This window comes from Dama dama, chromosome 23 (genome assembly GCF_033118175.1).
Source record: "Dama dama isolate Ldn47 chromosome 23, ASM3311817v1, whole genome shotgun sequence".
NCBI lineage: Eukaryota > Metazoa > Chordata > Mammalia > Artiodactyla > Cervidae > Dama > Dama dama.
Genome location: NC_083703.1, coordinates 67,655,238 through 67,669,929, shown reverse-complemented (window position 1 = coordinate 67,669,929; position 14,692 = coordinate 67,655,238). Strand labels below are relative to the sequence as shown.

Below are 14,692 nucleotides of genomic sequence, written 5' to 3'. Positions count from 1 at the left end.
CCCTTGCAGGGAAGCTTTTTTTTTTTTTTTGGCCACACCGCATGGCATGCAGGCTCTTCCCTAACCAGGAATCAAACCCACACCCCTTGCAGTGGAAGCAGGGAGTCTTAACCACTGGACTGTCAAGAAATTCCTGTAGGGAAGCATTTAATGCTTCTGCACTGCCTAAAGAGTCAAGTCTAAACTTCTTAGCCTCACAGTCCAGACCATCCGGTATCTGGCCTTGACATGCTTAGTTTTATCTCTGGCCATCCTAACCTCCCTTCCCACCCTCAGTCCACTAAACACTCAATTTTCTGGCTATACTTAATAGGTTTGATGGATTCACACCCCTGCAATGGTACCCACCATTAGCTGAAACTCGGCTATGTGTCAGATACTACTCATAAATTAACTTTAACTCCCACAGGGAGCCTTTAAGAACAGGTCTTGAGACTTCCCTGGTGGTCCAGTGACTAAGACTCTCTGCACTCCCAATGCAGAGGGCCCCGGGTTCAATCCCTGGTCAGGGAACTAGGTCCCACATGCTGCAACTAGGAGTTTGAGTGCCACAACTAAAGATCCTGTATGCTGAAATGAAGGTCGAAGACCCCACGTGCTGCAACTAAGACCTGGCATAGCCAGATAAATAAGTTTAAAAAAAATTAAAAAATAAAAACAGGTCTCATTATCCCCAGTAGATAGATTAGGAAAAGGGAGGTTCATCTTGACATGCCCCAAGTCACACCTAGTGAGTGGCAGAACTAAGATTTGAACACAGATTTAGATTTCTCTTCTATGAAGCTATGGAGTTTTCACTCCTCCACACTCACCACCTGTCCTTCATTCATACTGTTCTGTGGGGTGGTGATTCCCTTCTTTCTCTCCACCTGGCAAGCTCGTTCTGTCCTTTAAGAGCTAGCCCAAGTGCTGTAATGATAGTGTCTATCATCTCTTAAAATGCTTTTTGGGAGCTGCTCCGCACTCAACTTGCCTTGTCTCATCTACACAATATTGTCTCCATGCTCTTTTATTCCGCCTGAATTGCTCTTTATCTGCCTTGTGCCAGATGGGTTTCTCTCTCCTCTGGTTCCAGGGAGTCTGACCACATCTCTACTGTGGCTCTCAACTGTGTGTGCCTGCTAAGTTGCTTCAGTCATGTCCAACTCTTCACGACCCCATGGACCGCTGGCTCTCAACTAGTAACTGTTCATTTCATATGTGCCTCTTCCGCTGGACTAGATGCTCTCAAAAGACAAGAAATATGTTATTCACCTTTCCATCCCACCCTAGGGCAGGGGTCCCCAACCCCCAGGCCCACGGACCAATAGCAGTCTGTGGCCTGTTAGGAACCAGGCCACATAGCCGGAGGTAAGCGGTGGGTGATTGAGGGAAGCTTCTTCATCTGTATTTATGGCCACTCCCCATCGTTTGCATTATAGTCTGGATCTCAGGAAAACAAGCTCAGGGCTCCCACTGATTCTGCATTATGGTGAGTGTAAAATTATTCCATTGTATATCACATTATATAATCACAATAATAGAAATAAAGTGCACAATAATGTAATGTGCCAAAACCATCACCCCCAACCCTCCAGCCCATGGAAAAACTGTCTTCCACTGGAGCCAAAAAGTTTAGGGACTGCACCCTAGAGTCACCCAGCATGCAACAGACATTCAATAAATGGGGGAGAGTAGACAGGAGGGTGGGAGATGAAGAGACTAAAATTCACTGACATTATTCCATCAGCTGTATCATAGGGAGTGGTCCTCTGGCTTGGAACCACAGCTCTATCATCAAACCAGACAAAATAGACCTGGCTGTTGGGGAAAGATAGGGGCCAGACCCAAGATGTACCTTACCTGGCCCTGCCTTGCCATCCATAAAAGGATGACTTAGGACTGCCTCTGCTCCACAGTCTCTTTTCAACTCTGCATGCTTTACAGTTGGCTTTATAGATCCCCGCTTAGAAGTTTTTTCTGTAAAATGATGGTGAACTCCACTCCACAGCACTGTTTCAGATATTCTCAACTGCTCCTTGCCATGGCGTGTGCTGTTCTTAAGATCTCCTAATGGATGAAGAGCTATCTGTGACAGGTGGCCCAAAGAAAATGTATAGCTAAGGCGTGGCTCCCCACAGGTGGGAAGATCAGGTGGTCATAGCCCTTTCTAAATGGATCTATTCTCTCCTAGTAGGAGGCCCTTTTATAGGACAGAGACATCTTTGATGCTCACTCATTCACTCAACACCCATTCTGTGCATGCAGTCTACAATGGGTGCATTCCAAGCACACCTCCTTGTAACCCCTGGGGTAACCGCCAACTCATGCCACCCACATCCAACTCCAATGGGCTCCAAGGCTGTGGACTTTTAAAGCCAGCCTTCTGTACCTTTGTTCTCCCTCTTTCTGGACTAACAGACACACTTGCCCAGGTAACAGTGAGCAGTAATCAGCAGCAGCTGCAAACTCAGCTGGGCTTCTGTACAGCCTCCCGCAAACAAGAATAAACATGGAAACCACCAAAAAGTCAATTTCAAAATGACTTTATCCCTTCCTAGCTGCCCACCTCTGCTGCTGCCACCACTAAGGCTAAGCTACATGGTTTTTCTGCTTCTACCAAGCCATTTTCTTTTGAGGATGTCAAGTATTGACCCTCCCACTGGGGCACAGTGTATGCTGTATTTTACACATTCATTTGTAATATTCATGAAGTCTGTCAAAGAGAACTTCCCTTATGCATTTCTGTAGCACAGCTGGAACCACACCTCTTTGTTCTCACTTGTCCATGCGTCTGCTTTCTTAGGAGATGGGGACCAACCTAAAGGCAGGAACTGGTTTAAGTTCATTTTTTATCTCTAACTTCAAGCATCAGGCCAGGTAAAGTGCAGTTCTTGACTATTTAACAATATGTAGCCACAGTCTAAATGATCATAAAATCTGAAGTACTGTGGAACTTGATTCAGAAACACTCTTTCTATTTTATTCCTATCTGACTGGAAAAAAAAAATTAAATGTACTCAATACTCAGTGTTAGAGAAAGGACTGGAGAAAGAAGCATTCACACACACGGTCTAGGGAATAGAAACTGGTTTGCAGGACTTCCCTGTGGTTCAGTGGTTAAGACTCTGAGCTTTCACTGTAGGGGAGGCGGGGGAGGGGTTCAATTCCTGATCAGGGAACAAAGATCCCGCAGGCCCTGTGACTCGTCCAAAAAAAAAAAAGAAAAAGAAACTGGTTTGGCCTCTTGGGAGGACAGTTTGACAATGTCATAGTTCAAACTGCAGGGAATTTTCCTTACAGATAAAATCACCCAAGTGTACAAAGATACACACAGTATAAGCAAGGATGTCATAGCACCATAATGTGTAGCAGCGGGGAAAAAAAAAAAAAACGGAAATAATCTTCACCACCAGCAAGGGACTAGAAAACAAATTATGGTAAATTTTTATTATGGGAATATCATGTAGCTTTTAGGACTGAGGTATACCTATATGTGTCGACATGTGCCAAGATAAATTAGCTGAAAAGGGAAGTTTCAGGAAAGGGTTGTATAGATGTGTTAAAAAGAAAAGAGCAGAGGATACACATAAATGCATGTGGATTTGTCCATGCCTAAGAAATTTATGGAAAGACATAAAACATTCAGTGATTTCTTCCGGGAAAAAAGAAATATGAGTGGATGATCATTGGGAATATTTCCCTTTCCATTTTCCACATTTCTGTACTGCTTGAATTTTAATAATGAGTTTCTCTTTAATTTTATAATTAAAAAGCATAAAGTACAGCAATAAGAAAACAAAAGCTTGATTTCCTATGTTAAAAAAAAGAAGAAGAAAATAAATGAAATTCTGGAGAAACTCTTCCCTGTGTCTTTATGTTAATTTGGCTGCATCAGGTCTTAGCTATGCATGCAGGATATTTATTTTCAGCATTTGAGATCTAGTTCCCTGACCAGGGATTGAACCCAGGCCCCCTGCATCAGGGGCAGAAGGAAATGGCAACCCAGCATTCTTGCCTGGGAAATGCCATGGACAGAAGAGCCTGGCGGGCTACAGTCTATGGGGTTGCAAGAGTCGGACATGACTGAGCTACTAAACCACCACCCTGCATTGGAAGCACGGAGTCATAGCCACGGGACCACCAAGGACGTCCCCTTCTCTGTTTCTTTATAAGGCAGTGGCCGATGACTCCAGAGAGTTTGCTCTCTGCCCAGTTCATGGGGGAGCAGGTGATGGCTACAGAGTTCCGAAAGGAAGCTGGGGGCAGAGAAAGTCACCAAGAAGAGCCAAGAGCCCTGAAGAAAGTAAGTGTGAGAATGTGTGCCTTTTACTTGCTCTTGGATGACAGGAAATAAAGCCTGTTCTGATTGAGACTCTAAAATGTTCTGGGAGCTAAGAAATTCTGAGAACTCACCAGGTTGGCATGGACACGGGGGCCTGCAACCAGTGCCAAGAAGCAAAGGCTAGGAATGCCTCGGTAAGTAATAGACATAAGTAACCAGGGTGAACAAAACAACGGACCCGGCAACAGGGACGTAGGTGACACAGTGCTCTGCTCGCCTATCCCCTCTGAAGCTATGATGCCCAGAGGCTGACTTCATGGATACTAAGATAATAATTATTGTTGGTATGTATCCAGTACATCCTATGTGCCAAACACAGGCTAAATAATCGTATCATCTCATACTATTATTATTCCTATTTTACACATGGGGAAACTAAGGCTCAGCGAAGTTAGCAAATAACTTCTCAAGGTTACAGTAAGTGGGAGAGGGAAGGATCCAACCCAGGTCTGACTCCAGAGCTAGCCAAAGTCACTGCCAGCCCTTCCTCCATCTGAGGGAGAACTCGAGAAAGGCAGGGGGGCAGGGACAGCTTATGAAGTGCAACCGCATTTTTGCCCAGAGTCACAGAGCATCGTGATTCAGTGCAAGGACTTAGAAGCAAGACAGCCTGGATTCAAATCCTAACTCTACCACTGACTGGCTATGTGACCTGGGGCAAATCATGGAATCTCTCTATGCCTCACTTAAATCAGGGTCATAGTAAGGCCACCTCTTAAGAGTCGCTAGGAAGACTAAAAGTTAAACAGTGCTTGGCTCATAAGATAAGAACTAGATGTTAACCATTACTATTAACATTAAGAAAAAGGGACTTTCCAGGTGGTATGGTGGATAAGAATTCGCCTGACAATGCAGGGGACACAGGTTCATTCCCTGGTCCAGGAAGATTCCACATACTGTGTGGCAACTAAGCCTGGGCACGGGAACTACTAAAGCCCACGCTCTAGAGCCCACGATCCACAAGAAAACCCACCGCAATGAGAAGCCCGTGCACTGCAATGAAGAGTGGCCTCCACTCGCCACAATTGGAGAAAGCCCAAGAGCAGCAAGGAAGACCCAGTGCAACCAAAAAATAAATAAATAAAGGAAAAAAAGAAAAAAGGTGCCCTTCCTCCCAGGCAGGTGCAACCCTGCAGGGTTACAAAGCTTGGCAAGTGAAGCAAGTTAGCTTTTGGCCCCTCCATCAGCCGGGTGCCATCAGGCAGTCCACGACTCTACAACCCTACACTCGGCCTCCTGAGCAGTGAACTTCCACATGCTGCCAGCTCTTCCTCTTGGCTTCCTTCCCCTCTGCCAACCTGGCTGTGAATCTGGCTGGCACACTTTTGAAAAATAGTGTGGTGGGTTCTGACGCAGGTCAGCTGGTCTAGGGCCCAGGGATCTGTGTGTTTAACAAGCCCCAGGTGACCAGGGGACCCAAGACACTGTGTCCCCCCGACACTCGTTTCTGGAAGCACCAGAAGCCCCTCGCACCTGTTCTGGGTGTTTCCACGGCTCCCTGGGAGCAAGCAGACTTTCCTTCACGCTTGGTCCCAGGTCTGAGCAGACAGAAAAGGGCCACGGTAAGTCTGCTCTCCTGCAAGCCAGCCCACAGAGCAGACGGCTGTGCCAACAGGCATGACAGGCTGAATCTGCTTGAGTGGGTGACACCGGGGACCCCTCAGCTGTAGACCTGGGGTTCCCCCAGACCCTTGCTCCCCAAAGTGCAGTTCACAGACCAGCAGCACATGACTCCCTCTGAGAGGTTATTCTAAATGCAGATGCCCAGGCCCCAGACTTAAGGAATCAGATTCTGCCTCTTACAGAAACCCGCAAGATTTTCAGCAAATCTGAGGCATATGCTTGAGACCCCTTCCCCCCATCAGAATAAGTTCTAATCCATGTGCAGCTCTAACCTGTCCAAAAGCCCTTTGGGGCCAGTCTTTTCCTTCAGACTCCCAGGGAGGCCCAGAAAAACAGCGTGGTCCTTTCAATGGCCCCGATGTAGCAGCCAGCCTAGGTCTCATGGTCAACCTTTGTTTTGATGAATTATTTATTTCAAAGTCCATGTGAAAATAAACCTTCCCAATAAATTGGAAAAAAAAAAAAAGACAACAATTCTGGCCTCTGTAATTTTGGGGTGTACAACATTCCCATCTTTTGTACAGAGTTGTGACCCCTACTTCCCTAGCCAAAGCCATCCAAAGACATCAAATGCCCAAAGAAAACAAGCCATGTCTTCCTGTTGTCCAAGCTTCAAGTTATCAGGCAGATTTCACACTGGAGCTTGACTTCATTAATCCAAGGCCTATCACATTGCTGTAAATGTCAGTGGAAAAACAGCCATTCAGTGGTTTCCTTCATTCCACCAGAAAGGGAAAAAAACAGGAAGCTGACAGCAGCTATACCCCAGCTTGGCAAATCCCAGGGGCCCAGCTGAGAGGGTGTCCTTGTGAGCACCTACCTTCCCCCGCCCCAGCCTGCTCGTCCAGATAAAGGGCGGACCTGTGTCTTTGTGAGCAAAGTGCAGCCATGATCATAGAACAATTCAGATAATTCGGGCCCCCAAGCTCCTCCTTGGCGGGCAGACAGGAAGGAAACTAGCTTTGGTCTGAATTTCTTTGGACTGAATGACCAATGATCATCGTTCAAGTTCATCTGCATCTCTCTCCTGTTCATTCCAAATGTCCTACAAGCCAAACCTCCTGGACTCCAAGAGACATAAGGCCTTCCAAGTCCTCATTCATCCCTTTAATGCTTATTGTCTCCTGTGTGCCCACCATCATGCTGGGCAACTAGGGACACAGGGCTGAATGAATCAGACACAGTCACTGACCTTAGGGGTCTCATGGCCAGTGTGAGCCTTCTCAAATCTGGCACTGTTGACATTTGGAGTTGGACAACTCCTTGTTGAGGGGGACTGCCCCGGGCGCTGCAGGGTATCTCGTCGCATCCCTGGCCTCAGCCCACTAGATACCAGTAGCTCCGTGTCCCCTCTGCACTTTCCCACTTGTGACAAGCAAAAATGTCTCCAGACATTGCCAGATGTCCCCTGGAGAGCCAAGCTGCCTGCAGCCGAGAACCACTGACCTCGTGGGAGAGACAGTAAAAGAATAAAGACCACAAATAGCCATACAATCACAGTTATGTTAAGCACCATGGAGGAAAATTTTATGGACATTACATCAATATATCTATGATGTGGAAGTCAATTTTATGTTGGATTACAAATCTTTATTTATCACAACCCTGAATTATACACACACACACATACATGCATACATACATGCATCTGTATTTCTGGATGAAGAAACTGAAGTGCAAGGAAGTGAAAAAAATTGGCTGAGGCCGAAAACCCAGTGAAAGGCAAAAGCAGGATTTGAACCTTGGCCTTGAACTTTGCCTCCGGTGGAAAAGGAAATTCGGGCCTTTGTTTTGATGTCTTCTGTAAACAGGTAGGGTGTGTGGTCACGTGATGCTCTAACCCCGCCATCCTAAAAGACTCATTCCTTCCTGGGGTCACCGTGGAGCTCAGTCACCACCTGCTGCATCAATCAAGCTGCAAACTGCCTGCGTCAAGGCACGTTTGTGGGACAGTAGCGGGCCAAGGAAGGTAGCCTTGAATTCTGAATCATCCAAGAATAGCTCCCCATCGCCAAGCGCCTGCACTCAGGAACTTCCCAAAAGTCAAGGCCAGGAGACACTAGGGTAGTCGCCAGATACCCAGAGCACACCCCACTGTGACCCATCACCAAGGTGCCTGCAGGCTAGCATCCACGGGTGCATGGTGAAAGAAGCCAGACATTCTGCATGCAGCATTCCCAACAGCACGCATGAGGTGGTACACATAAGCACAGAGCAACTTCAAAGACCTCTAGACATGAGTTCTCACCACTTATAAGCCCTTTAGCAAATCACCTCACCCTCTATGCCTCAGTTTTCCCTGCTGTACAGTGGGGATAAATGCATCTACTTCAGTAAGTCTGTACGAGGATTCGATGGCAATACAAGCAAAGACCTTGGACAGTGACCAACATCCAGAAAAGCACTTAGTACCCTCTTATGGTCAATAAGGGAGCGAGATGGTGGTGCTTCCTCCACCCACACCCCCTTCCTCCAAATGAGAAACATCCCAGGGTGAGAGACACGGGTGCACAAGCAGCAAAAGCACCTCAGGAAGAAGGAGGGAACTTCTGTGCTTTCCAGGTAGAAGGAAGAGGAAAGGACAGTGAACATATCAGCAAACGTGCACAGGCCAGCCATTCTTCCCTTGCAGAAGTAAATTCTAGACTGCATTCAGATGGCTCCATGAGTTGCAGGAGGCCTGCTTTGGGTGAACAAGGATTTAATCATTCGGGACCCCTTAGCAGAACACCCTCTTGCTCCCTGGCCTCGCCTCCTGCCCCTGCCTCCATCATGCCCTACGGTGGTGGCCCTTCAGCTGTTAACTCTGCCCACTGCTCTCTAAGACACCAAACACTTTTTAAGCCTCTATGTCTTTGCACAAGCTGTTTTCTCAGCTCAGACTGCCCACTCCCCCCAACCCCACCTTATTATCTGCCACCTGGAAAACTGTGTCTGAAGGGCTCAAATGTGCCCCGACAAGCAAAATTTGCCCACCTGCTATTGATCACTGCAGACTAATAATAACAGAAGCCAGGCTTCCCCTGGTGGCTCAGTGGTAAAGGGTCTGCCTGCCAATACAGGGGACACAGGATAAATCCCCAGTCCAGAAAGATCCCACATGCTACAGGGCAACAAAGCCCATGTACCACAACTCCTGAGTCTGCGCTCTAAAGCCCAGGAGGTGCAAATGCTGAGCCCAAGTGCTGCAACTACTGAAGCCCCTGTGCCCTAGAACCCGTGCCCTACAACAAGAGGAGCCACTGAAATGAGAGGTTCGTGCACTGCAACTAGAGTAGCCCCCAGAGGAAAAAAGTCCACAAAGCAACGAGGACCCAGCACAGCCAAATAAGTTAAAAAAAAAAAAAACAAAAAAACAACAGCAGCCAACATGTGCAAGCAGTGATTAATATCGAGAAGGCTCTGAACTGAGGTTTTTTACCCACGTGGTTCCCTTTTCTCCTCACATCACCACTCAGAGGTAACACATCTGTCCATCACCAGCTGGCTGTGAGGTGGCAGATTCAGGAATGAAGCCTGGGTTCGTTAGCTGAGGCCACCTGTTCATCCTTCCCTCTACTCTTCACTTCTCTTCTTGCCAGGAAAGCTGTGTTCTCACTATCGCTTTTTTGCCCGTAGATCGAGAAGCCTGAGAGCTGCCTTATTCATCTTGAAATCCCTTGCTAAGCACAATGGCTAAAAGGGAGTAAACATCTGTTGGATGAATCAAAGACCCTGCAAAATGGCAGCCAGAGGAGAAAGGCGAAATGACAGACTTCCTAGAGACAGGCTGATGCTGAACTTGGATTCCCAGAAAGCAACCCCCTCCCACCCCCAGGCTTGAGGGGCTTTCCCTGTCCTGTTAGCTAGAGGCAGAGAGTTCTGACTTCCCCTGGACTGGGAGGGGGTGGCGAGGGGACCTATGAGAGGCCAGTGCGAAGGAGGAAATGGTGGTGGTGATGATGATCATCGTTTCCTGCATTCCTGCACTTACCAGGTGCTGCACTAAGCACTTTCTATGCATCACGGGCTCAGAGAATCCTCACAACCCCAAGGAGGAGACATTACCATCACTCCCACTTTACAGATGAGAAAACCAGGGGTCAGAGAGAGTAAATAATTTACCCAGGTCACAGAGCTTCTAGGTAGAGAGCTGTCATTTGAACTAGACCTATCTGGCTCCCTTGCTCTTCCAACTCTGTGGCCTTCTGTAGGAGACAGGCTTGTCCTAGCCCTCCCGAAATTCCAGTGTCTCGGGACTTCCCAGGTGGTAGTGGTTAAGAATCTGCCTGCCAATGCAAGGGACACGGGTTTGATCCCTGGCACCTGGGACAATTCCACATCCTGCGGGGCAAGAAAGCCTGTGTGCCACAACTACTGAAGCCCCCATGCCTAGAGCCTGTGCTCTGCAACAAGAGAAGCCTCCACAATGAGAAGCCCGTGCACCACAATGAAGAGCAGCTCCCACTCGCCACAACCAGAGAAAGCCTGCGTGCAGCAACGAACACTCAACACAACCAAAAAAATAAAATCTCAATGTCTAGGATGAACTCAGGATAAAAAAAGACCATCCCAGCCTCTGCTGGAAGAATACCACTTGGGACGCACTCTACACTGAGTGCTTCATGTCCCAGGTGCAGGTGGCATGGGGGTAGGGGTGATTAGATTGGCAGAGGGGTCAAAGTTGGCAGAGGTTCCTGAAAGTCCAAACACAGCCCAGGAATCCAGGTACTGCCTTCCCTGACCCACAAAAAAACCAGGCTGGCTGCAGACTCCATTGATTACAGAATGCTGATTCTGGGTATGGAGCAGGGTTTGAGAAGAACCTGGGGCCCCAGTTTCCAAAGAGAACAAAGATGCTCTGCAGAAGGTTACTGCCTTGGGGGAAAACCCACTTTCCTGCATCAGCATCCTCTTAGCCCTATGACTCCAGTTCCGGAACTTAACAGCTGGATTAGAATTTAACCTCCTCTCCTGTGTCAGTTACCAAAGAGAACAAAGTCTGCGCGTGCACTGGACCTTGCCTGCCATGTCCCTCCAAACCAGGGAAGATTCAGAGAGCACAGGAATTCGGGGAGCCCCAACCCAGAGCCTGGCAGACGAATGGCACAGTGGGAGGAGACCAAAACATGGGGGAGGAAGGATCAAGTGGTCTTCCTGAAGAAGACATTTCAGAGGCTGGGACGAGCTGGGACCAGGAGAGGGGTCAGGAAGGTTCCAGGGAGAGGGACACTGCTGAAGACTCCAGTTCACAGGAAACCACGAAGTTGAAGGTCCAAAGTGGCCTGGTTGACATCTTGCCTCCGACATCCTGGTGGCAGGTGGGAGATGAGGGGCTGGGGAAGGAAGTTGTGTGGGAAGGCCAGGGAGCAGGCTGGGAGCTCAAAGGACTCACCAGCGCCCACCAGCCGCCTGCAAGCTGCCTTTTGATGACAAAGCTGAGGGAGGAAGATGTGGAAACTCCCCCAGCGCCTGCAGAACCACCCACCAGGGCTCCACTTCTGCTCCTGCCTAAACGGAGACACGCCCCACTCCAAAGCTTTCTGAAAGGCCCGGGTATTAACCTCGGAGCATCCCGCCGCCAGGACCTCACACGGTCCTGCCCCCATCCTCCCACGGCCTGATTAGCTCCATCTCCTAGAGGCAACTGAGGCTCTCCGAGGCCGAGTGCCTTGCCCTCGGGAAGAAAGCGAGTCACTGACTAAGCTAAGATGCTTATGACCAGCCTCGGAGGAGGCCTCCCAGACAGAGGGTTTTTCTCCGGTGCTTCGCCAGCCACAGGAAATGGCAGGGCCCTCAGGGAAGTACCCGCGCCGGCCCAGTAGGCTAACGGCAGGCGCCTTCCCAGGAGAGCCCAGCGGGCCAAGGCGCCTGGTACCCCGAGGCCCCAGGTCCTCCACAGAGGGCGATTCAGAGGCGGCACCTGGTGCCCAGGGCCGCCGAGAGCGGGTGGGCGCTTCTGACAGCGAGAACAGCGGCCCATTATGTGGAATTCAATCACATGCGCGCGCAAGCAGCTCGGCTTTCGGTTCTGAGAAGCTCTTAGGAAGCCGCGTCTCTCTCTCCCTGGGTTTCTGAGATGCCCGGGAGCTCCGAGTCTCGGGCTTTCCGCGCGGCCCTCCTGGGAGGGCCAGATTCAAAGCTCCAATTATCCGCGCGAGGCTGGGAACTGCATCATCAGCATCTCCCGCTAAGCCGGTCCGAACTGGAGGGGGGGGGGGGGGGGGGCTTTGGGGGAGGGTGGAGTCTGCCTGCCTCAGGGAAGACGAATACCCCGCATCTCTAGCTGTCCACACGGGACGGTCTGGGCGGCTCGGGTGACCTTGGGGAGACCCCTTTACGCGACCTCTCGGAGGAAGGCTGCATGGACTCAGTCCATCCTAGGCGCTCGGGGGCGCTCCTCCGGCCAGAGTCGATGCGCGGGACTCAGGAGGAGAGGCGCGCGGGGACCCAGCCGCGGGCGCACGGCGGCCCTTCGGGGAGGTAGGGAACAACGACGCTGGGGTCTCCCCCGGGGCCGCGGGGCGCTGTCAGCCGGATCCCGCGGGTGGCGGGTCTGCACGCGGGGGCGCCTGCCCTGGGGACCTTTCCCGCCCAGGCAGGGAGCGCTCCCGGCGCCCTGCCACCGCCTGCGGGGACCGAGCGCCGCCACGCGAGGGGGCGGCGCCCCCGTGCCAGCCCCGAGGCTGGGAGCCCGGACTGTCTGGTGCCGGTTGGGGCTCCTTCTGCCCGGCATTGCGCCCCTTCGGCAGAAGGCTGCCTCAGAGCCCAGAATCCGCCAAGAAGCCCCCTGCCCGCCCCAAGATCCAGCTACGGAGACCCCAGCCAGCAACCTGCCAGTGCGCCCCGTACCCTGGCCTCGTCTCTGGCGCGCAAGACCCGGGAGAACGCCCCCAACCCAGCCCAACTCCCCAGCCCTGCTCGCCTGGTACCCGCCTTTCCAGTCTCCCTCCCGCCACCCCCCCCCCCACCCCCGCCACCCAGTTATCTCCTGCCGCCGGCCCTTAGCCAAAGCTCCACACACACCCCCAGCCAGACCCTCAGAGGCTGGGTCCACCTCCGCGCCGCGATCCTCATCTCCCGCCCGGTCAAGCCGCAGAGCGCAGGGCAGCCGCCGGCGCCGCCGGGGAACTCACCCGCTCTCCCGAGCCCTGCCCCGGGCGGCTCCCGGCCCTGGCTCGGTCCTTCCGTCCCCGAGCCGCAGCTGCTGGTGCGGCGACAGAAGCCAGCTCTGCACGGCCGCCGGCCTCCGCGCCGCCCCTCGGCTCCTCCCCCGAGGCGGGGCCTGAGCTCGCGGGAAGGGGGTGGGCACGCTCTCGGCTCGACCTGGACGGCACCCGAGCTGCCGGCAAGGGTCTCCTATCACCCTCCACCACCACCTTTGAGCAGCTAGAAATTGAAGGCAGATGAGACGCGACCAGGGTTCGGAAAAGAGTTTTCCTTACGGTCTTCCTCCCACCCTCCAACATCACCGCTTTGGAAAGGGGGAAGCCCAGGACGGTATTCTTGCTCCCTTTTGATGGAAGGGCATCACGAAGCCCAGAGAGCTGCAGTAAACCACCCAAGGTCACACAGCGTTAAAACCAGTGCCGGCAGTTCACATCTCCTCCTACCTTGAAGCCTGAATCAGAAGGCTTCCTAGGACGTCAAGGAGCCCAGCCAGGCTTTGCCCTGGGGACAGGTCTGTGGGAGCCGGTTCCCCAAATGCGGGGTGGGAGAATGGGGGGCCGTGGCCGGCGACGTAAAACCGCATCATTTCCTCTCTCTGGGAGGGACCGAGGTGAAGCGGAGGAGGAAGGAAGCGGTTGTACCTCCACTGACGTCTGCCCCTGTTTGGGAGGTGCAGGATCTAGAAAGGGGCTGCCTTCCTGAGATCTAACGCTTAAAATAGAAAGCAAAACACAACCAGTGGCCCCTGTCACCCAATCCTTTTTCCTGGGCTGAAGGCCCCTGCACTCAGCACCATCTTTTCTCTACGGGACAATGTATTGAGAAGACCCTTCTCTCCACCCCACCCCCCAGGAAGAGGAGAGAAAGTTAACAAACAAAGGGGAAACAAATCCATCCCCAAACATTCTCTGGAATCCACACTCGCTGAACACTGGCCTTAGAACAATAGAGTTCTCTTCTGCACAAAGGGCCTTGTTTCCTGAGCTTTCCCAGCCTCCAGATTAGAGCCCGAGGCACCCCAGGGCCAGCCAGAGGGGCGCAGGGAAGGCTTAGGTTTGAGGAGTTCGGGGATGATAGTTCAGTTCCTAGCAGTCTTGTTCAAAGAACTCCTTTACTCGGTACTATATAGCAACCTTCTTCGGAGGCTGACACTATAACCTGAGTTTAGTGATTTCCTGTTTGCTAAGAAAAACCCCATAACCTTTGTTGGGGAAGCGAAAACCCCTGGATTGGGTTTATTCTCTGCCCCCAAACTCCCCAGTTTCTCTGAAAGCCAGCTCCCCAATTTGCCCCCTGGCTTCCTCTCAGTTCATTAATAATCCAGTTTTGAATGACACTGTTTCAAAGTAGAGCAATTAGAGAGCAGAACAGGTGGGGAAGACTTAAAGAGATGTTTAAAGTAACCCTAGGGGATCATTGTTCTCTGCAGAATGTTTCCATTGATTTATCCTGAAGAGCAGTAGGCTGAAAGGGCGGGAGTCCATCTCTCTAAGGCTTGCATAGAACTTGAAGCCTGCCTTCCTAAAATGATGCCTTGAGTATGGGCCCCATGCTGTGCTGTTCATTTACACCATTAAAAACATTTTGATGTTGAAG

General features: G+C 51.2%; 1 protein-coding gene across 2 annotated transcripts in view; it reads right to left on the bottom strand.

Moving 5' to 3' along the window:
• Positions 1-13,674, bottom strand: part of PPP1R16B (protein phosphatase 1 regulatory subunit 16B) — a 109,053-nt gene extending 95,379 nt beyond the window's left edge. Inside the window, exon 1 of one of the 2 annotated variants that reach the window (XM_061127274.1) lies at positions 13,540-13,674. The gene's annotated coding sequence lies outside the window, so the exon portion shown is untranslated. Of the gene's footprint in view, positions 1-13,062; positions 13,138-13,539 lie in introns of those variants that run through there. The other variant, XM_061127275.1, reaches the window with a different exon arrangement.
• Between the last annotated feature and the right edge of the window lie 1,018 nt (positions 13,675-14,692).